Raw genomic sequence first — 23520 nt, 5'->3', positions numbered from 1 at the left:
GCTTTCTATCCTGTCACAATCTTCCCCTTGAGAAAATAAGCACAAAGGAGGATCTTACTTGAAAAGTGTAGGGGAGAGAATTAGTGAGAAAAAAAGGAGAAAGGGAAAAGGTGAACTTGCAAAAAAAGGTACAAGTTTCCCTCTCAAAAATTTTATTCCACATTATTACCATTTCTCCCAGGATAGCTCACTGTTCCACATCTACAAGAGCAATATGCTTAAATAGCTCTTACTAGATAAATGTGGTCAACAGAAGGAGCAGGCATGCCACAGAATGCTGAATCTAATCAGTGGCAGAAAATGGAAAAGGATTAAGTAGGGGATTCTTTGCATTCCAAGGCAGATCACTGGCAGATTTTTATACTCTAAAGTATATACTTGCTTAGCACTAGATTCAGTTGTCAATATTCAAAATGGATTTCTGCTTTTCAAACTCTGATGATAAAGTAATTACACAGAAACTTCCACTCTACCATCAGGGGACAGGAATATGAAGAAGTCTAGTATTTGTATTAAGCGTACAGTTTGTACTGTACATACAAATATGTACAAACTTAAGATAGAATGCATTGGTTAGGACTCATAAGGTGCAATGAGAAGAGCTCCATCACAACCTGACTTAAAACCTAAGAGACTTTCTTTCTCATGTGACTGAAATGTTCATAGACAAGGCAGGTTTCAAGGGTGTTTGATCCTGAAATCATAATGTCAACATAGTTGAGGCCTTAATTTCTTTGAGGTCTCTTGCTTGTGTCCTCCTTCTGTGTTAGCTTCATCCCAAAACTGCTGGCAAGACTATGTCAATTCACTAAACTAATATTTATTGAGTTTCTCTAATGTGCCAGTCACTTTCTACATTCTGGGGTTTCAGAATTTAACTAGATAGATAAAGCATATACTCTGATAGGAGATGTATAGTACATATACAAAAACCAAACAGATAGGGGTGCAAGGGTAGTTTAGTGGTAGAATTCTTATCTGCCATGTAGAAGACCCAGGTTCAATTCCTGGTCTATGCACTTCCCTAAACAAACAAGAAAACAAACAAAGAAAAATTCAAGAAATGGTGCTGCAATAACAGGATTCTCACATGGAAAAAGAATGAAATGTGATCCTGACCATGTAGCATACAAAAAAAAAAATCATCAAACAGACATAAAATATGGTGTCAGGCTGATGAGCGATCTAAAAAAAATAAAACAGAGTGAAAGGGATGCTACTTTAGCCAAGGTGACCAAGGAAGTCCTCTCCAGGTAAAAAGTTCATCTGAGCCCTAATTAGTGTGAAGAAGATGGCCTAGGTCTCTAGAAGAGGAGTTTGCGTGGCAGACTTGAGGAATAATTGAGGCCAGTGTAGATGCAGTGCTTTAAGGAAAGGGATATCGTAATTTGTTTAAAGAGTACAAACCTATGCCAATTAGCTCATAGCATTCCCCTGGTAACTGGTAATTGGTCTGGGGTAACCTTGTTATCAAGGGGAAACATTCTATTTCATGGCTGTACAAACGGTCTCTGTGTGTGTCTGTGTATATGAGTGTATGTGTATGTGTGTTTCACTGGACATGAACAAAGAAACATGCTCTCCTACTACTACCATTAGCTACCTTGTGACTCAAGGAAGAGTCACAGCCAGAGATAAGTGACACATGCAGAATGATACAGAAATAGAACTGGAGTGCTGATAATAGCATACCTTCAGCATATACTTCCTCAGGACATTGGTTATATATGCTAACAAATTTCCTTATCTTTAAGTGGTTTGAACTAGGCTTTATTTTATTACCTTCAGAGAATCATAGAAGCAAGGTGGTTTACTCTAACTGGCTCAGCCTAATCATGGACACCTTCTGGAACTAGGACTGAGGTCAATCTCACCCAAATTCCATGGCTAAACAAAGGAAAAAGAGGGAATGTCCCACACAATGTCTATCATATGTAATATGCCTCCACACATCAATGACAAGGGCAGGTAATCTCATCCTCATAAAATAAATCTTCAGAATCAAGAAAGAAACACCTCTACTCCCAAGTAAAATACAGTAAAATTAAATTTCCTGATTAACCCCAGTAAGTCATCATGGAAATCTTTTTGAAAGAGAAAAAAACAGGTCCTGAAACACAAAAGTGCTACTGAGTGGTATCTGTTTTAAGTTCACATCCAGCAGTATTTGATCCCCAGAGGAGATTTCAGAATATTTTTCATATTTGTACCATATTCACTTACAAATACATGGGTATAGCAAATGGGTAAGTAAGGCCACAGCTACATCTCTGTGATGCTAGGAAACACTTTCTCTTAATGCCAGAGCACCTATATTTGGTGAATGTTACCACTATTATGGTTATCATGAAACCCCTTTTCTTTCCTCTTAACCCTGATGAGTTGAGTCTTTGCAACCTAAGAGATTCTTACAGATACTCTGAAGATGATAGGTTCAGTGAATTTCCATGGGTTTACACACTGGGGAGGAAGCTGCTCCAATGTGGTACTCTAGGGCTATGGTAAAGAACAATTCATCCTAGCCTCAGTAGAAAACATGTGCCTACATTCATTGGTTCTGTCCAAAACCAATACGGGGATTCTGTCAATTGCTGGACATTCCACTCTAATTATGCATGTTAGGACTGGAGAAACAACCACAGGATAGGTTTGCAGACCCACTGGATCTACTGAATCAGACCTGAGATAAAACTCCGTGGGTCACCTACTCTGACTGGTGGATCACAGTGATATTATGGGTCTCCTTTAAGTAGTGTCAGTTCAGAGCCAGTGTCCAATAATCCCCAAAAAGTCTGCACAGACACTCTGGTAAAAGGCCTTAGGTCTCTTTGGGGAAGGCTGGGAGATGATTAACAGTATACATTTTGGGCAGCATAGTGGAGTCCTTTCTCAAGGGGATATGACCTCTATCTCAGTCATGGGATTCTGGGTTTGTACACTAGTTCAAATAGGGGAATACTTGAGGAGTAGTGACTCTGTTTTGGTGATTCAAGTTAGACTTCTGTTCACTTGACTGAGAGCTCATCTGCTTATACAGATTCCTTTCCCTAGATTAACATGGATCCTTGATTAGAAATTTGTATTGTTAACAAGAGGGCAGCAGATTTAGAATCCAGAAAGAGCAAATAAAAATATTCAGTATATTAAAAAAATATATATCCAGTATATTGAAGAAATAAAACAGGTCCTTCTCAAGTATCCCCAGTAGTTTCATTTTCCTAACAAAGAGACAGACTCCCATCCTCAATAAATCTGGATTCTCTTCTTTTGGGGACCCAGTCTGCAGTTTTGTAATTTATTTGATTTTGACATAAAATCCTGTAAACAACCTAAAGTGGTTATCATTCCTCCTTTGACATATGAGAACTCTGAAAGAGAGCAGTTAATTGACTCACCCATGATCCCACTTAATAAGAGAAGCCATATTATAATTTAGCTCTGCTGAAGCCTATTCCATTGCTCTATCCAATAAGTCACATTATCCCAACTCAAACCAACTCTCTTAAATAGAACTACTGTACTGCCATTGTTGCTTTGTATTTAATTAATGAGAATTAAGGGAAAATAACATGAAATCATGATTTTTAAGACTGATTAAAGCTTGCCTTTTCTCTGAAATATTCCTGATTCTTTAATAAAATGCTAAAATACGCAAATGTGCCATCCTTGATACATGAAAAAATATTCCTGAAGAATTTTATAGGGATAGGTGTTTTAAGTTACATTTTTATTACTATTATTGAACTTGCCTTATTTTAGCCATTCAATTCCACCTTGCTCTTCAACAACTGCAAAGCAGGGGTTAGGAGCAGAGTTTAAGGTGGAAACCTACAATAGTCTCATTAACAAAATGGCTTAATGGATTGATTGACCAGTCACCAATGCAGTACTGAAATTTCTAGGCAGAGATGAGTTACAATATGAAGGGAAAAATAATATTTATTTAAGTTTAGAGGGTAAAGAAAAAGGAAGAAAATGCCACTCTTATTGACATTTGTTCAGAACCTTGAAGCAATTATGACTTGACCACTGGAATGATGGCTGCATAGATTACCAAAAAAAGAGAGAAAGGCAACTGATAGAGGTCAGAATCTTGGTCTTGGATTTAAACTGTATCTCAACACTGTCACTTTATGCTGGGTGGAGGATGTTGGTTAGAAATGACTAGTGGGTTAAAGATTAATTTCAATTCCAAAAATTTTCAACAGAATTAACAAACTATCCAATTTTAGCCACAATTTTCTAAGACAGTTTCCTTCTGTGGCAACACATTTAAAGATCCATAAAGCAGCCATTTTTGGATTTATTTCACATTCCTCTAGCAGATCCCACAGTGTTCAAAGGAATGGGAGCCAGAATTGGCACAGTGGTTTCCGGTATTTTCCTTGTATCTAAGGAGAAACAAGTTGTAAAGGACTAATCAAATGCTGTCCTCTCGAGAACAGGAGACAAGATGCAGGGAAGGAAGGCACTTCCTGCCAGTCTTCACTCCTCTGTGCCATACCTCATGCACCTGCATTGACCCTAAACCCCAGAGGCTGGAATCAACATGGAGAGAATCCAATTAATATTTGTGAGCAGACAAACGAAAATCCTCATAAAATATAAAAGCAACCTGGATTCATGCATTTTAGTGGGGAAAAATCATTAGGATAATTGACTAATACATGACAAGCTGCAGCTGGTTTGCCTCCTGCTGGATTCTGGGTTTGCCTCGTGCAGAGAAAACCCCAAGATCTTGTTCAAATATGTCACTCATCCCTCTCGTGACAGTTTTCACTAAATAGATGGGGTAGAGAGGCTCTGAATGGTGCTTTTATTTTTGCCCTGAAGTCATTCCACATTTGCAAAATTGAGTTACTTTCAAATGAGTGGAATTTAACTTTTTACTAAAAGTCATAGAAAACTATAGCCTTGAAAGAATGTAACCTCCCTGGAATTAGTCTAATGAACTATAGAGTTGCCTTTAACTGTGTCCTCACTTGTTTAGATGCATTGTGAACTCCTGGAAACAAAAAGGCTGGATGGAAAGCACGTCCAGCACTCAGAGTATCCCTGTCACCACCAATGAAAGCCAAGAGAAGTGAAGACCTGTTGGTGGATGCAAAGCTATTCTAGCTTTGAGAGACACAGAGTTAACTAAGTAAATGAAGATGATGAAGAAAAGGGAAGAAAGAAGAGTAACATGAGGTAGTTAGGGGCCCTCTGTGAATTCACCTAAAATACTGAAGATTACCTATGCCTCATTGCACATACAATTTTTAATTAAATGCATTTATAGAAGAAGACTAAAAAAAAAAAAAATCCCCAAATGCATGACTATTAGCAGAGGCTGAAGTGTGGAAATAAGACCTAAGGGTTTTAACGCAGTGCGATGAATTAGAAGAGCTGACCTCTTGTAGTATCCCATGGCAGCTTCTCTAACAAACTTCATGAAAGAACTTTTTAAAACTTTCCAATACAAATGCAAATCAAGACTACAATGAGATCTCACCTCACACCTATAAGAATGGCTGCTATTAAACAAACAGAACACTAAAAATGTTGGAGAGGATGTAGAGAAATTGAAATATTTATTCACTGCTGGCAGGAATGCATAATGGTACAGCTGCTATGGAAGACAGTTTGGTGGTTCCTTAGAAAACAAAATTTTGAGTTGCCCTACAACCTGGCAATTCCATGACTTGGTAGATACTCAGAAGAGCTGAAAGCAGTAACACAAACAGACATTTGCACACTGATGTTCATAGCAGCATTATTCACAATTGCCAAAAGATGGAAACAATCCAAGTGCCTGTCAACAGACAAGTGGATAGACAAAATGTGATATATACATACAACGGAATACTATGCAGCAGTAAGACAAAATGAGGTCCTGAAGCATATAACAACAAGAATGAACCTTGAGGATACAAGGCTGAACAAAATAAGCCAAACACAAAAAGACAGATACTATATGATTTCGCTATTATGACCTTTGTAAAGGTAAACTAAGAGGTTTATAATATAGAATATAGGGCACCTAGAGATACACAGAAGCTAGAAAAGGGTGAATGAACAGCTAACACAGTTGAACTTAAATGTAAGGGAATGGATAGAAGTGAAGGCAGTTCATTAGTGGGCTTATAAGTAATATTGCCATATTGAAGGTAAACATGATTGAAAGGGATTGTATAGAGCCATGTATCCCACCATTTAACACAACAAATATGAATAAGTTCTTACATAAAGTACTTCAAAGTATGAATGTATAAAACCGTCAATAAGAGAGTGTTCTAGTTTGCAAACTACCAGAATGCAGTATACCGGAATCGGAACAGCTTTTAAAAAGGGTAATTTATTAAGTTGTAAGTTTGCATGTTCTAAGACTGTGAAAATGTCCAAATGAAGGCACCAACAAGAGTTACCTTCACTCAAGAAAAGCCAATGACATTCAGGGTTTCTCTCTCAACTGGAAAGCCATGTGGCTAACATGGCAACATTTGCTAGCTTTCTCTCCAGGCTTCTTGTTTCATGAAGCTCCCCTGGGGTGTTTTCCTTCTTCATCCCAAAGGTCTCTGACTATGTGGGCTCTCATGGCTCTAAAGCTTTTTCCAAATGGTTCCTTCTTGAAGGACTCCAGTAAGCAACCCCATCTTGAATGGGTGACGACACAACTCCATGGAAACAATCTAATCAAAAGTTATCACCCACAATTGGGTAGATCACATCTCCATGGGAACAACCACAAAGCTCTCACCAAGCAATACTGAATGAGGATTAAAGGACATGGCTTTTCTGGGGTCCACAAATTCAAACTGGCACAGAGGGGTATAGGGAAAAACTACTATTGTATGCTGTGCTGCTCTAAAACTTTACCCAGAAAAGACATGCTCTTTAATCCTCATTCAGTATTGATGGGTGGCATCTTTTTTATTGTGTCCATGGAGATGTAACCCATCCAATTGTGGATGGGACCTTTTCATTAGGTGGGATCCACGGAGATGTGTCTCAAAGTAGAGTTGTTTAAAGGGAATCATTTTGTAAAAGCTCAGCATCAATAAAGCCCACACAGCCAGAGACCTTTGGAGATGCAGAAGAAAAATGCCCCCAAGGAAGCCTTATGAAACGAGGAGAGAAAGCTAGCAGACATTGTTGCCCTGTGCCATCCCAGCTAAGAGAGAAACCATGAACTTCATTCACTCTTTCTTTGGAGTTAAGGTATCTTTTTTCTGGATGCCTTAGCTTGGACATTTTCACAGCTTTAGAACTGTCAACTTAATAAATTCCTTTTTTAAAAGCCATTCCATTTCTCATATATTGCATTCCAGCAGCTTACAACTAAAACACATGCTATAGTCTATATTAACAGGAAGAAAACAACAACGTCACAGCAATACCAGAGGTAAATAATTGGAAGGAAAGGATATGAATTAAGGGGAGGCATGGACTTTCTGTTTGGCTGGGGGTGTGTTTATTGGTAATTTTTCTCTTTGGGGCAATGAAAATTGTCTAATATGAGAGTGCTGATGATTGTACAACTAAGGAAAGATAATGCAAGACATGGATTTTTGACTTTGGAAGTTATATAAGATGTCCAATAGATAGAGGTGGTTAATGAATACATTGACTGAGAAGAAATATGGCAGACTGTGGTGTATACATATGATGCAATATTGTACAGCTACAAAAAGGAATGAAGTTTTGAGGAATGCAATGAGGCCAATGAAACTTGGGGACATTATGTGATGCAAAATAGACTAGAAACAAAAGAACAAATATTGTATAGTCTCTTTTAGAAAATAAAATTGGGGCCTAGGTTGTAAGTTCTTGTAGCAGTCACATTTAGTCCACACAGCTAATATTATTTCTAGATTTTGAGATACTATGCTTTAAATGTGTATCTCCCTGGAACTTTGGCTACCACTGTGACACCTAAGAATCAGAGTTGGAATTCTGCAGCTCTGAAAGTCAGTATTGCTACATAAACAACTGTTAAGGAAACCAAAGAGAACAGAGATAAGAATGAAGTCAGTCAGGGCCAGCATCCCCAAGAACATCAATTGGTTCCATCTCCCTATTCCATATTTTCAACTGTCCTTTCCAACATGAAATAGGGCAGAGACCAAATATCCCTAAAGATTGGGAGAAGGACCAAAGGAGAAGAAGTTATAACAGAGAAGATAGGATTTAACAATTACGTATGGCTGCTCAATCATTATACTGGTATTTCTTTTAGTCTCCAGTGTCTTGGAGCAGCTAGAAGGAAAAACGTTAATATTGTAGAACAGTGACCCATATCAAACTCTGAAATCTGTTCTATATGCTACAACATACTTTGAAATTTATTGCTTTTTTGTATGTATATTTCATAATAAAAAAATTTTTTTTAATTCCCAGTCCATCACAGACTAATACTTTTGTAAAATAAATTAAAAATAAATGATTAGGAAAGCAGTACTTAGATGCCGCAGCAATGCCAGATTTCTAAAAAAAAGTTTGGAATGCTTTCTCTTGGTTTCTCTACTTATCTCATCACAGACCAGTAACTATCAGTTTAAAGATGGGTTCTAGTCTGGGGATGACACTGAATAAAGCACTGATGTCCTCCGCAGGGACTGTGAACACACAGGATTACCCATACAAAGAATTCTTCAACTTTGTATATAAAGATGTCCGTGGAAGCAGAAATCTTGGACACTAGCCTCACCATCCCATCCCCCCACCCCACCCCCACTCCTGCCAATGAGTCATGAAAAAATTTTGAGCTGGTAATATCAGCAGAGGTGAAGATTTAAAGTTGGGAGAGGGGTACAGATAAGACAGGTAGGAATTTTATAATAGAAAGGATACCTGGAAAAATAGTGAAGTGGTGACCCAAAATAGAGCTAGGGGAAACAGGAAAGGTATAAATCATAAGCAGGTAAAGAGCAGAGTAAACATAACAGCAATTTCAGGGGCAGGGGGCAGATGACATTGAAGCGGACTAGGTGGCATTTTTGCCTAATACCCATCCCAGAGCCACAGGTCCAAACCACTTTAATTGAGAGCAGGGCAGTCCTGCCCAAGGCTCTGTAGAAATGAAGAAGCCTTGCCTGAAGGGCTCGGCTCAGCTCATCACATTTACCCAAGAATGTACCCATCATTGGCCTGCATCTATTTCCCTGATATTTGAAGTCACGTGTTGTCTCTTAATTTTTTACTTATGTGTTTTTGAAACTTCACAGCTTCTCTGTTTATTAAATCTTATTGGTGCTTCTTCCCAGAAGCTCCTCTTTAAAAACACATAAACAGTTCAATGTGAAAATTAGCTGTGGTTAAGTTATAATTCATTCTGGAAGAGCAGATTTTAAAAAGACAGAGGAAATTAAACTCAGAGTCAGGCTTGAGATGTACGTACCTCCCTTGGCTTTTGAATTAGATGTGTTTAATGGGAATGTGGATACTGAGGCTGCGGGCAGTGGATAAAATCCATTGGCCCTGCTGATACTAAACATTCCAGCTGCAGGGGGAATTCATTTTGGAATACATAAAGGGAATGAGCCCGGACAGGCTTTGATGCACTGTTAAAAAGACCTGGCCTCTCCCTACCTTCATCAGTCCACCAGGTATCTCTTCTGTTGAAACACTGCTCTTTCTCAAAGAGAAACTCAAACCCCAAAGCCCTTCATTGTGGCCATCTGTGGAAAGTAATTTTGAAATTTTCATTGTAGTGCTATTGATGACCAACACTCTCTCCAAACATCGACCAGTGGGGCTTTCAGCCTAGTTAGCAGGTGATGCTCCCACAGCCCCTTTGACAAACTATTAGCCGGAAGCAGAGAACTAAGAAGTGTAAGGACTACCAGAATTCAAAGAAATAAGACAGGAAGGAGTCCACATTGTTTCTTTGTCTACATTGTTTTAAGTGGTATTAGTGAAACTATCAAAGCAAAGAGAAAGTTTGAACAGAATTCTATCAGCAGAAAGGAATTTGAACTGGAGATAAGAAGGTGAAAGGATTGACAAAAAAATAACTTTAAAGAATCTGTTTCATCAATTTCCTTTGATTAGAGTAAAAACACTTCCACCTGCTAGGCATGGAGCAGTTTCTGACAAGTTTATTTATTTTATTTAAAAGGAGGATCAAAATCATTTTAGAAGACAAAATAAGTGTCCAAAAGAAAGAGAACTGCTTTCTGTAATAGGGCTCTGCTTTCATATTTTCACTTAGAATTTCTCCAAAAGATAACACCCCCGGTTCACGCAGTCTGGGATTCTGTGTCTGATGGTAAGCCCCAAGGACATGTCTGGAAGGCCTTGGATATGCTGTATGGGGTCACCCCAAAGAGGCAGACTGGTCCCAACTTCTCCAAAGGACCCTCAATCATTGAGGAAAGTATGCACACCCTTTTGGATCCCATTTATGTCTCTGCTCATTATCATCACTTGGTGTTTCATATATTTAAAGATAGGTTTCTGTTCTGAGTAGTATTTCTGATACCTATCTTGTAACTTTTAAAAAAAAATATTTTTGATAGTCCATTGTGTACACACAATGGCTCACAATATCATCACATAATTGTGTATTCATCACCATGATCACTTTTAGAACATTCACATCACTCCAGAAAAATAAAAGGAAAAAGAAAAATTCATACATCCCATACCCCTTATCACTTCCTCTCATTGGCCATTAGTATTTCTATCTACCCAGTTTACCTTACCTCTTACCTACCCCCCATTATTTATTTACTTTTTATCCATATTTTTGTCATAAGATATCTCCCTACATTTTCCTCTAACTGTTTTATGGTCTTAGACCTAATGTTTAGATCTTTGATCCATTTTGAGTTAACTTTTGTATAGGGTGTGAGATACAGGTCCTCTTTCATTCTTTTGCATATGGATATCCAGTTCTCTAGGCACCATTTATTGAAGAGACTGTTCTGTCCCAGGTGAGTTGGCTTGACTACCTTATCAAAGATCAAATGTCCATAGATGAGAGGGTCTATATCTGAGCACTCTATTCAATTCCATTGGTCGATATATCTATCTTTATGCCAATACCATGCTGTTTTGACCACTGTGGCTTCATAATATGCCTTAAAGTCTGGCAGCGTGAGACCTCCAGCTTCGTTTTTTTTCCCTCAAGATACTTTTAGCAATTCGGGGCACCCTGCCCTTCCAGATAAATTTGCTTATTGGTTTTTCTATTTATGTAAAATAAGTTGTTGGGATTTTGATTGGTATTGCATTGAATCTGTAAATCAATTTAGGTAGGATTGACATCTTAACTATATTTAGTCTTCCAATCCATGAACACGGTATGCCCTTCCATCTATTTAGGTCTTCTGTGATTTCTTTTAACAGTTTTTTGTAGTTTTCTTTGTATAGGTTTTTGTTTTGTGACTTTTTAATGTCTTAAGATTTAACGAACAAGCATTTTTGGGGGTTTTGTGTTTGCCTTTTTTTTAACCTTATGCAGTCCTGCATCCCTTTTCAGAATTTATAGGTTTAAGACCTGTCTTCTTATAAACTTCAACTATCCAGGGTAAAAACAACAACAACAAATAATTGTTTTTAATTTCAAATATCATGCATCTGTCAGCTCATTTTAGCTACCCTTCTATTGAATTTTTCTGTTAGAATAATCAGAAATTTAAGCATGTGTGTGTGTGAGAGAGGTTGGTGTTTGGGGTGGGGGAGAGAGATAGAAATCCATGGACGCAAGAAGCTGAAAGCAATGAAACCTGGAAGAGAAGGGAAAGACTTTCTATTTCCCTCCAGGGCCTCCACTTGCCTTGCCAATGGCAGAGGAGTCCAGGATCACCAGTAGCCAATCTTGTGGAAGAAAGCATCACCTTGATGATGCCTTGATTTGGACATTTTTCTCAACCTCAAAACAGTAAGCTAATAAATTCCCTTTGTTAAGCCAACTCATTTCACATACCTGTTTTCAGCAGCTCAGTAAACTAAAACAGTCTTCAGATTTCTTATAACCAACCTCATCTCCCTAGTGAATACTTCATTCTCTAATGTAGTAAGAGAAAACACACACACCATACACTAAGCTGTTTTACATAAAGAATCTCTTTTAACCCTGAAAAATTATTATCCAGTATATTTTACTATCCTCATTTTTGGTCAGCTGAGACTCTAAGAGACAAAGTAAATCAATCCAGCATATAAAAGGTATAGCCAAAATGTCATTTATTTCCTAGCTGTTAAATATTTCATTCTACACAGGGCTAATATGCAAGAACACAGCTGCCCATTACAGTTACTTTTTGGTTAATGCCATTTGAGTGGAACAACTTCTATTCTGATTGGATTGGCTAGTGTATAAGTTATATCAATTTAGACATCACTCTGATTGTGTGAGTGTATCACAATACTTTTTTTCTATCCTATGATTGAGAGATATTAACACCTTAATTTTATATGAGTATTTACTGCTATTTATGTCTGTGTTTGAAAGAGGCTTAATAGAAAATATCAAACTCATCAGAGAACCCCCTTTTCTACCTATAATATATTTAAACAACTTTATTAGGATATAATTTATATACCATAAAGTTCACCATTTTGAAGTTTATTTTTACCAAGTTGGCAACCATCACAGTAGTTAATTTCAGAATAATTTTATTATCCAAAAATTAAACCCTACATTCATTAGCAGTCACTCCCCCTCTTCACCTTCCACTTTAGGCAATCATGAATCTACTTTCTGTCTCTATGGATTTGCCTCTTTCACTTAGCATAATGATTTCAAGGTTGATCCATACTGTAGCATGTATCAGTACTCCAATCCTCATTATTGCTGAATAATATTCTGTAGTTTGGAAATACCGCATTTTGTTTAAGCATTCATCAGTTGATAGACATTAGGGTTGTTCCCACTTCTGGGCTGTTATGAATAATACACTATTAATATTCATGTCAAATTTTTTGTAGCAATATTTTTTTATTTATCTTGGGTAAGTATCTAGAAGTAGAATTTCTGGGTCACATGATAACTCTATGGTTTGAAGAGCTGCCAAATTGTTTCTCAAAGAGGCTGCAAAATTTGACATACCCACCAGCAATGTATAAGCACTCTCCAATTTCGCCACTTACTCCGCAACACTTCTTATTATCTGTTTTTTATTATGTCATTCTAGTGGGTGTAAAGAGTTTTTTCATTGTAGTTTTGATTTCCATTTCTCTAATAACTAATCACGTGGACCATCTTTCAATATGCCTATTGACCACTTGTTTATCTTCTTTGGAGAAATGTCTATTCAAATCCTTCACACATTTATTTTATTATTTATTTTTTTTGCCTGGGCAGGCACTGGGAATTGAACTCAGGTCCCCGGCACAGCAGGCAAGAACTCTGCCTATTGAGCCACCACAGCCCTCACATTTTTAAATGCTGAGTTATTTGTCTTTTTATTATTGACTTGTAAGATTTCTTTAAATATTCTAGATATCATTCTTTATAATACATTTGACTTTCAAATATTTTCCTTCATTCTGTGTGCTGCCTTTTAACTTTCTTTATGGTGTTTTAGTTTCCTAGGCTTAGAAAGCAAATAACATGAAATGGGTTAGGTTAAACAATGTGAATTTTCTTGTTCATGGGTTGAGGGTGGGGAAAAGTTCAAATCAAATGCAGCTAAGTGATGATATTGTGAATTACTGATTATGTATGCTGTTTTATTTTGTTTCTTTATTTTTTAATTAAAAAAAAAAGTTCAAATCAAGGTATCAACAAGGCAATGCTTTCTTCCCAAAGACTTGCATTCTGGGGCTGGCTGCTGGAGATCCTCAATCCATGGTTTCCTTGTCACCTGGCAGTGCACATGGTGGTACCTCCTGGCCTCTCCGTTCTCTTTTGCATTCCATTGAATTTCAGCTTCTTGCTTCCATGGCTTTTTCTCTATCTGAATTTTACTCTACTTATAAAGGACTCAAGTAATAGATTAAGAACCATCCTGACTGAGGTGGGCCATACCTTAACTGAAGTAACTTCATCAAAATCCTACTTACAATGAATTCATACCCTCAGGAATGGATTAAATTTAAGAACATGTTTTCTGGGGTACACAGAGCTTCAAACCACCTCAATGCTCCTTAAAGCACAAACAGTTATATAATCAATGAAGTAAAAACTTTCAATCTTTTCTTTATCACTTGTGTTTTTGGTACCATATCTAAGAAACCAGTATCTAATCCTAGCTCATGAAGATTTACTCCTGTGCTTACTTCTAAGAGTTTCATCATTTTAGCTCTTACATTTAGGTCCTTGATCCACTTTGAACTAATTTTGTCCATGGTGTGAGGGAGAGGTCCAAATCCCTTCCTTTGCATGTGGACACCCAGTTGCCCCAGAAACAACTTTTGAAAAGACTGTTGTTTCTCCATGGAATTATTTTGGTCTTTACCTATAATATTTTGTATTGGTAGATTTAGAACTTAGTAAATATTGTTTATAAGTATGATCTGATGTTTAGTACAACTATGAAACAGCAATTTATATTAGAATAGATATGCATGGGTACATATATATTATGTTGCTATAGTGTAAATATACACATAGATGCACATTATGCTTATCTCTGTAAACTAATATGATGACAAGAGTATTGGTTAGAAATGTCATTTCCTATGTTTGGGATGGACAGAAGGTGGATGGAGAAATCCTCTGAAATGCTAAAAGAAAAAGCTATCAAAACAAGAGGGACAATTGCAGAGATAATGGAAGACAAGGTCCCATCATTGGTGAGAGTTTTACAGCTAGAATTGACAGACTTAGACCTATCACTTCATAAGTCAGGCAGAGAAGATACAAACCTTAAGAATGCTAATGCAAAAGGATCGGCCTTCCATCAGAGCTCCTGAAGAGTACCCCTACTGGTTCACTCAGTTACCTCTGAGCACAGGGAATCTGCACAGGTTTACAATTTTAGCTATCAGAATCTATATCCTTCAAGTCAAGAACCAGCTAAACAGGCATTAACTCCCTCCTCTGCCACAGCTTCCCTTTGTGGTATTAACTCTCTGAACAAATAGACTTAAAAAGAGGAAGGAGTCACCTTTTAAAGACATCTTTTGACCTTGTTCCTTAAGTAGCCTTGGTACAAAACTTTCATTCACAAAGAAAATAATTAAGAACCTTAATTAGGGTTTTTGAAATCCAAATGCAAAATAATCCCTAAGAGCATTATCTCACCCTTGTCTGCATTAAAATTCATCTGCCACTTGTTGACCCACTTAAACAGCCTTTTAAGAGCTCTCTATCATCTGTTTCCATCTGTTTGGCCCTTTGGTTTCAAAACTTCCACAATAAAGTAGGATCCCAGTAAAATTGTTCATTAATACTGGTCCCATGAATGACGAGACAAACACTGGAATCTGGATTGGGGGGAGGGTGATTATAAATGAATCTTGGGGGCAGTTGAGAAATTCTAATAGGGACTATTTATCAGATCACAGTACTGTATCATTCTTAAGTTTTAGTCTGATAATCACTGTGTTTATGTAGGAGAATATCATTGTTCTAGGACTTAGATGCTTAAGTATTTATTAGTGAAGTGTCATGATGCCTGCAACTTACTTTAAAATGGTTCAGAAAAAAATGTATATTTATTTATATTTATATACATACACAGACATATAACATATAGCAAATGTGAAAAATGTTTCACTTGAAATTGATGTTGTTGTAAAGCTAACATATCAACAATTACGATTCAAACTAATAGAAGAAGAGTACATAAGTCAATCTAAGTCAGGCTTTTTCAATCTCAGCACTATTGACATTTTGAGCCAGGTAATTATTTGTTTTGAACTATTCCATGAATTGTAGGATGTTTTGCAGTATCCTTGGCTTCTACCGTCTAGATGCCTAGCAGCAATCCCTTTTGTGACAAACAAAAATGCCTCCAGACATTGTCAAATGTCTCCTGGGGGCAAAAATTGTCCACAATTGAGAACTATTGATCCAGTTGAATTGTATGAGGATATATAGAGGACACGTACTTTTCTTTCAACTTTTCTGGAGATTTAAAATTTTTTAGTTTTCAAAATAAAAAGTTAGGAAATAATGTAAATAATTAATATATTATGTGACCTATGTACTACTAATATTATCAATCTGTTAATTATTTCATAATGTATAAAACTGGTTTTGGAACCAAATTTTGATGAATTTTGGTTTTCAACACTTTTAAATTATCAAAGACTTTTAGGAAACTTAATTCATAGACTCCTCAAATATTTACACTTGACTCCTCAAACTAAAACCCTTCACTAGGCCCCTATTCACCTGAGATATAGAGAACAAAACACAATGAACACGGAATTAACATTAACTGAACACATAGCAGGTGTCATTTTATGTCACTTATTTACACTTCTATGAGAAGTGATTCCATTTGTACAGGTAACGAAAGAGATTCACAAAAGTTAAGAACCTGACCATGGTAAAACATGGCTTGTAAGAGGGTGAACAAGAACTGGAACCTGAGACTGGAACCAGGCACTTTATAATTCCAACATCCATGTTATTTCACTATACCAAAGAGAGATGTTAGCCCCTGGTCTGTCTATTATAATAAAAGAGACGCTGTTACACCCAAACAACTTAAAGCTGAATATTGGACAATCTTATTCTTAAATTTCTTCCCTGAATTCTACGTTAGGGTGCAGTCAACTCTTTTCTCCCTCTGCAACTCTTCATTCCTCTTGGTTCTTCCTCAACTGGCACATTCCTCTTGTTTTTGTTTTTTTTTCATACAAACTTATTTGTTCTGTCTTTATTTCTCTCTTTCAGATTGACTTTTCCTCCTGTTGTCCACACCCTCACTGAGACTTCTATACCTTCCTTCCCAACAAACACAGGCTAAAAAAATCTCCCTGAGATGAATATTGGTGCTAATTGCTAAGAGTTTTTTACCTTACTGTAACTGGAAGGTATTTAAAACATAACCTTTCTCACGGTAAACACTTAATAAATGTTAGGTGCTGCTGCTATTGTGTTTGTTCTTATCCAACAGTACCCAATTTTCCACCAGGAGTTTCTTCAAACATAAAGAAAAGCCAGTATAATACAGTTCTGGTAATTGTACAATTAGGTTTTCAATTTGATTTAGAACGGCTTTCGTTTAGCTGCTACTTTTTTATTTCAATAATTTGGGAATGGGATATTCCTTTGGAATCTACTACCACACAAACTAGGGTTTAAAAAAAGAATCTGCCCTTTGTAGAGACAAGATCATATTTTCAAAAATGTCCTTTTTCTCTCCTGCACTATTTTTGAAATGCACTCCCAATCTGCCCCCTCCTCACCCCAAATTCCCTCTCACACACTTTATTTTACATATATTACTAAGACATTAAACATTCTGTCAGTTTAAGGAGAAGAGGAAAAAGGGAAAACAGAGCAGAAGCTGTTTCTTCGCAGACATTAGGACCTGCTGGAGAGAAGGAAATAGGACTTAGGATGAAACTATCAAGAGTTTCAAAAGCAATTAATAGAAAAGAGGGTGTTCCTTTGGGTAGAGAAAGGAACACCTTAAAGAGAAAGGACATCATATCTCTTTTCCAGGCATTCTGAAATTTGTATAAAATCTCTTCATGTTCATATTTGAGTCTGACCAGGATGCATTAGAAGTGCTAAAGTAGTCTTTCTTTTGAATGGTATGCACACAAAGCTTAACATATTAGGGTAGAAAAGAAAGAAGAGCATCTTAAGGGAAAATATAGTATTGAAGCCTAGGAGGGGGGTAGAAAAGAGAAGAGAGTGTAGGGGAAATAGGCCTGTATGGGGAAGCAGGAAACGGTGGGGTACAACGGGGGAAAGTAACCAAAAGCATGATTGAAACAAATGTTATTCCATATTTTGCCTATGGAAGGAGGGCTAAGTTAGATATCTTCTGTGTGGTAGGCCCTACCTCAAGAAGATGTTAAATAGACAAAATGTTTTTACTTCATGCAGTGGTCTACAATGTGTTAATAATGGGGACCCTTGCAGATCACACAATTCCAGGTCCACAGTATCCTCCCAGACTCTGATGAGTCAAAGCAATGACAAGCAGTTGTAATTGCTGTAAAGTGGGAAGGCTGGAAAGGAAATAAGTAGGCTAGGCATCAGGGAGGCAACTTACGTCCCTGGAAATCATTCATAGTTCAATGGAAAGAACACAGTAGACCCGGATTCTTGTCTCATCTTTGCCATATTCTAACTAGATGCTGCTATAAAATGGAAATAATGAAAGGATACATACATCAAGGGTTGAGGTGAGGCATAAACAAGAGAAAAGTGTATACACATTCTGTAAGTTTGAAAATATTATATTTAAATAGGCTATTATTAGATATATGTCACCCATTTTGTCTCCTTAAAACAAGGCCAAGCATTGGTACATTTCTGCCCAGGCAAAATTCCTTTATGTTCTCCCTTAGTGAAATTTTCATACTACACAGTTTTTCTGAACATCACCAGGAAGAAAACTGAAGAAGAGGAAAGAAAAAAAATAGCTCAATGCCAAAAGCATCTCCAAAGTAAACAGCAATTCTATTTAAATGGAGAGAAAACAGCATTTTCCTGTTCAAAGCTCTAGGTAGCTTCCTTCCTTAGGGAAAGATATAGATGCTATAAAGTATCTGCCCTGGCAACAAAATCATGAATCACAACAATTACCTGTTTCTTTTGGATATTGGATCTGCTAATTATCCACCAAAGTTTAGATTGGACAGCTGCTACCTGACTTCGTTTAGTATCCAATATGGAATGCTTTTGGCAGAAAATTGGTTTCTCTTTTCCCACCAGGAAAATGGAAAATGAATTGGAAGACTTTACTAAGAATTAGTAAAACATTAAGGAAAAAAAACACAACTGTAGCTTAAGGTGTTTGAATCTTGGATTAACTGTTGAGGGTTTTACCATTGAGTCAATGGAGAGTGCTACCATAACCAGATGATTAGCTAAAGGGAAATTAAAGATAGAAGAACAGATCAGTGAGGACTAGAAATGCTAGCAGGCAAAAAGAATAACTTAGTATGTTTTAACAAAATTTGTACTTAATTTTGGCATGTATATGAGAGGAGACATCTGGAAATTGGGTGTTGGTGTTGAATTACCAGTAGCATCTGTTCATCTTTAATTTTACCCCTTAAACAGAGGAAAACTACATCATTCTGGAGATGTCTGGGGTAAAATAGTAGATAAAAATATGACATGCTCCATTTTACATGCAAGTGTAAAAGAGTATGATAATAATCTTCTAATTTTAGTTCTAAGTTCTATTCCTATCCACTAATTGAAATAATATTAAATTATTTTATTTTCCATATGATTATGATTTGTGGAAGTACCAAATATAAATACTGTTTTCTTTTCACTAAAGTAATTAACAACTCGTAAAAGCTAAGGAACTTGGAGATTTGACTCAGCAAATGTCCAAAAGGCTGTGTAGAACATAAGAAAAACAGCTTATCTAAACCCTTAAAAATCCTGAAAATACTTAGGATTTTCCCATTCAACTGGGAAAAACACCTAAAATAAAAATGAAAGTGGGGTAAGTTCACAAAGTAAACATGAGAGAATAATTTCTTTAAGTTCAGGTCGGTTATGAAATTTCACCTATCATTAATGGAAAATATTTACTTTAACCATAGCCTCAACAACAAAAAGAGAGCATTGCCCACGCATACCCAAACAACCACTTGATTTATTCTTTAAAAGTGAATTACTAACATGAAAAAAGAAACAACCTCTTCAATTTGTCATGATAGCTCTGTTAAAAAACATCTGAATAAAGACAATAAAGCTTCAAAGGAATGGTGTCTGGGCAACCTTCTATAAGCTGGCAAAACAGAAAGATTAAATCAAGATTCCCTAAGTGGCTTTCCTTTTACTTCTCCTGTTCTTCTTTCCTTTCTCCCTTCCAACTTCCTTTATTCTTTCTTTCCTTTCTTCTCTCCTCCACTGTTTTCATTCTTCCTTTCTGTATTCCGACATTTTTAAAGTTAGCTTTACAGTTTATTTTAAATTCTAAGTAACTATTTTCAACCAATTATAGCATTTTAGTACATTAGTGTTTGAATAATACTTCTGTATCATTTCATAACTGAAGAAATTTTGGGCCAGAGGGAGTCCCCCACTCTATTAGCTTCTTGCAGAACAATAATATATATATAATTACTGCTGTTTTTACTTTATTTTAGAAGCTTTATCTCTCTATATATGTAAATATATATAAATTTAAAATTCTATTTTTATTGGATGTTTTCCAGCAAATTCATGCTTCTACTATCATGATCAACAATACAAGGATATTTAAAGTAAAGACTGATTATCTCTGCTTCCCAAACCTACTCCACCTAATTCCACCCACCTGAGATGTCTAAAGACAGACATGAATTACATGCGTAACTTTCTCCTTGTTTAAACACACACACACACGCCATGAATACACTTATATAGGATATTTATTGATATCTCTTCTGTTTTTTTTCCCAGTATTGAATCATTATATATATATATATACCCTACACTCTTTTCTGTGCTGCTTGCTATTTTTTCACTTGACAGTATATCATAAGCATCTTTACAAGTATGTGTGTATATATGCATCCATTTTTAAAATTGATTCATGAATAGACATAAACATATACTTTTTTATTAAGGGGTATAATCATACACGTTGAGGAGGTTTCAAAGCAATATTCACTTCCTGTCTTTCCCCCTTTCTTTTTCAATTCTTTCTTTTCATTTACCTTCCATCACCTACTTCCCATTTTTCAATGTTATCAGTGTTAACTCATGCACACACACGCACACACATCTGTTTTCTGGATCTATATTTTCCTTTATGATCCCACAATATAAATATACATGAAACGGCATTCTTCTCGCTCTCCTCCCACACCCGCACCATTCAATTTACCAGAAAATTAGTGACCCTAATTCCCCAGCGCTAAAGTATGCTTTTCAAAATATTAAAAGTATGAGTCTCAAACAACTACAGAATGAGCACATTATTAATTTACTGATTAATTTATTAATGAAGGAGCCAGCAAAATGATAAACCTGCTCCAAAGACAGAATTCAAGAAAGAGAGATTTATAAAGTGAGTTAGGAAAGGAGAATGCTTAATTTAGTTTGCTAAAGTAGAGACAAGACCAGTTAATATCCTACAAGACAATAAAACCACAACCTTAGGGATCTTTTCCACCTAGCAGAAATAATTTGCTTCTAATAAACCAAAATTTACATGTTATCAAGTAACTTTACAGTATCTGTGACCAGTCAATAGTAAAACAAAGGCACATCTCTAACTGGTCCTGTTAGGCTATAATCCTGTGCAATATTGAAAAGACATGCAAAAGTTAAACCCTTTTGCATGATTTCCTGGTTTTTGAATATTTTTCCCTAACACCAGGCTGCCATCAATAGATTGTAGAACTGTGCCAAGCTTGAGTCACACACAGCTAAGAAAACTGAGAGCTTATTCAGGACAACCAGTTCACATTGTTCCTCTTCCAGCTAGTCATGATGACACCCCCAGACCCATCTTTTTAAAAATTTATTATTACTGCAAATAAATTTATTAGTTGTAATGATATAATAAGTTAGTGTTAATTAGCACTTCTCACTGACCAAACTAAAAGAACTGTACAGTACAGAGCTTATATTTCGAAGTTGCACTAACTCACTTCATTTTTGTAGCAAGGAATGAATATTCAGACTCTTTTAATATAATTTTAAACATAATTAATGGCTATGCTTTTCTTCTCTTGGCTGCACTAGAAGGATAAAATCAAATAGTTCTTCTCATTTCAAAGTAAAGGTTTGAAGATTTTGCCTTCATGTTTAGGGGTTGCTAGAAATCTATTGTGAAAGACCAGAAGAGTTGACAGTTTAAGGTAAGAGAGGTAGGGAAGAGAAATGCCCTAGATGGGTAGGCACTTGTGAGCCACAGGTTCACCTGCACTGCTCTGTGGCCCTTCCCAGGGAAGCAGCCACCCCACGAGAGGAATACAGCATAGTTTTTGATTACTCCAAAAATAAAAATAAAAAAGAACACCTAAAACATCCCATATCCCTTATCCATCCCCCTATTATTTATTTATTTTGTCTTTATTTTATTACTCATTTGTCCATGCACTGTATATAGGGAGTGTCAGTCAAAAGATTCTCACAATCATGACACAATAAAAGCGACATAGTTATACAATCATCATCAAGAATCAAGGCTACTGGATTACAGTTCAACAGTTTCAGATATGTCCTCTAGCTGTTCTAATACACTAGAAACTAAAGGGAGTATCTATACAATGAATGCATAAGGATAAACTCCAGAATGACCTCTCCACTCTATTTGAAATCTCTTAGCCACTAAAACTTTATTTTTCTTCATTTCTTTTTCCACTTTTGGTCACTAAGTCTTTCTCAATCCCACAATGCCAAGGCCAGATTCATCCCTGGGAGCCGTGTCCAATATTGCCGTGGAGATTTACACTCCCGGGAGTCAAGAAAAGAGGTTCTCTAGCGATGACTCTTAGGCATACTTATAAATAGGCTTAGCTTTTCTTTTGCAGGAATAAGTTTCATAATGGCAAACCCCAAGATTGAGGGCTTTGCTTATTAAGTTGGGAAAATACGAGTAATTCTCCACATGGGGAAGTTTTATAGGTCCACATTTTCCCCTGTCCCTTAAGAGGACTTTGGAAATACTTTTTAATTTTCTACTCAAATTACTCTGTGGTGAACTAGAGTATTACATTAACCTGAACAAAACATTAAGATCTTATTCCCTATTTAAGTTTCCCTGCAATTATGCTGCTTGAATAAACTGATCATACAAGTTAAATTAGATACAGAAAATATGAATTTTGTTTCTAATAAATATCTCTTCTTCTAAGAGGAAGATGTTAAAATTTTAAAATACAGTCAATGTCATCCTTTCTCCTGTTTTTTATTTACCTTAGTCCTAACCAGATCAGTTTCATTCATATCTCTGAATGAAAACTGATCTCTTTTTCAGCTTCTTTAACAGTTACTTTATGGAGTAACACTGACTTTCAGAGATGCAGATCTCTTAACTTGAAACTCAGGTGTCACACAGGTACCCAAAATTCCAAGGAACGACCAGGTTATATACAAAGAGCTCAGCATTTTAGAATTTAGAAACAACAATTAAAACTCAGGAATAGATTTGACTCCTATAAGAGCTCACAACCTAAGAACATTTTCAATAAACCTTACTGAACATTCTGTACTCCTTAAACGTCGATTGCCCAATCTCAATCCACATTCTATTGCCTGATAACTAGTGCTTTCATATTCAATTCTCAGAGTTTGCACGCTATAATTAGTGCATATCAGTGAGGCCTTACAATATTTGTCTTTTCATTTCTGGCTTATTTCACGCAACATAATGGCCTCAAGGTTCATTCACCTAGTTGTATGCCTCACAGCTTCCTTCCTTTTTGCAAATAACAACCCTCACTGTTTTCATCATTCCCTGAGCCACCAAAGACTCAGTGGTCCTCATTCTCTAAGGAAAAATT

General features: G+C 36.4%; 1 long non-coding RNA gene across 1 annotated transcript in view; it reads right to left on the bottom strand.

The window, feature by feature from the left end:
- The window catches only part of LOC143691591 (uncharacterized), a 208645-nt gene that overhangs the window by 144017 nt on the left and 41108 nt on the right, over positions 1–23520 (bottom strand). The gene's annotated exons all lie outside the window — the stretch shown is intronic.

Source organism: Tamandua tetradactyla, chromosome 7 (assembly GCF_023851605.1).
Source record: "Tamandua tetradactyla isolate mTamTet1 chromosome 7, mTamTet1.pri, whole genome shotgun sequence".
Lineage (NCBI taxonomy): Eukaryota > Metazoa > Chordata > Mammalia > Pilosa > Myrmecophagidae > Tamandua > Tamandua tetradactyla.
The sequence above is the reverse complement of the archived record's forward strand: the minus strand, read 5'-3'. Positions and strand labels throughout refer to the sequence as shown.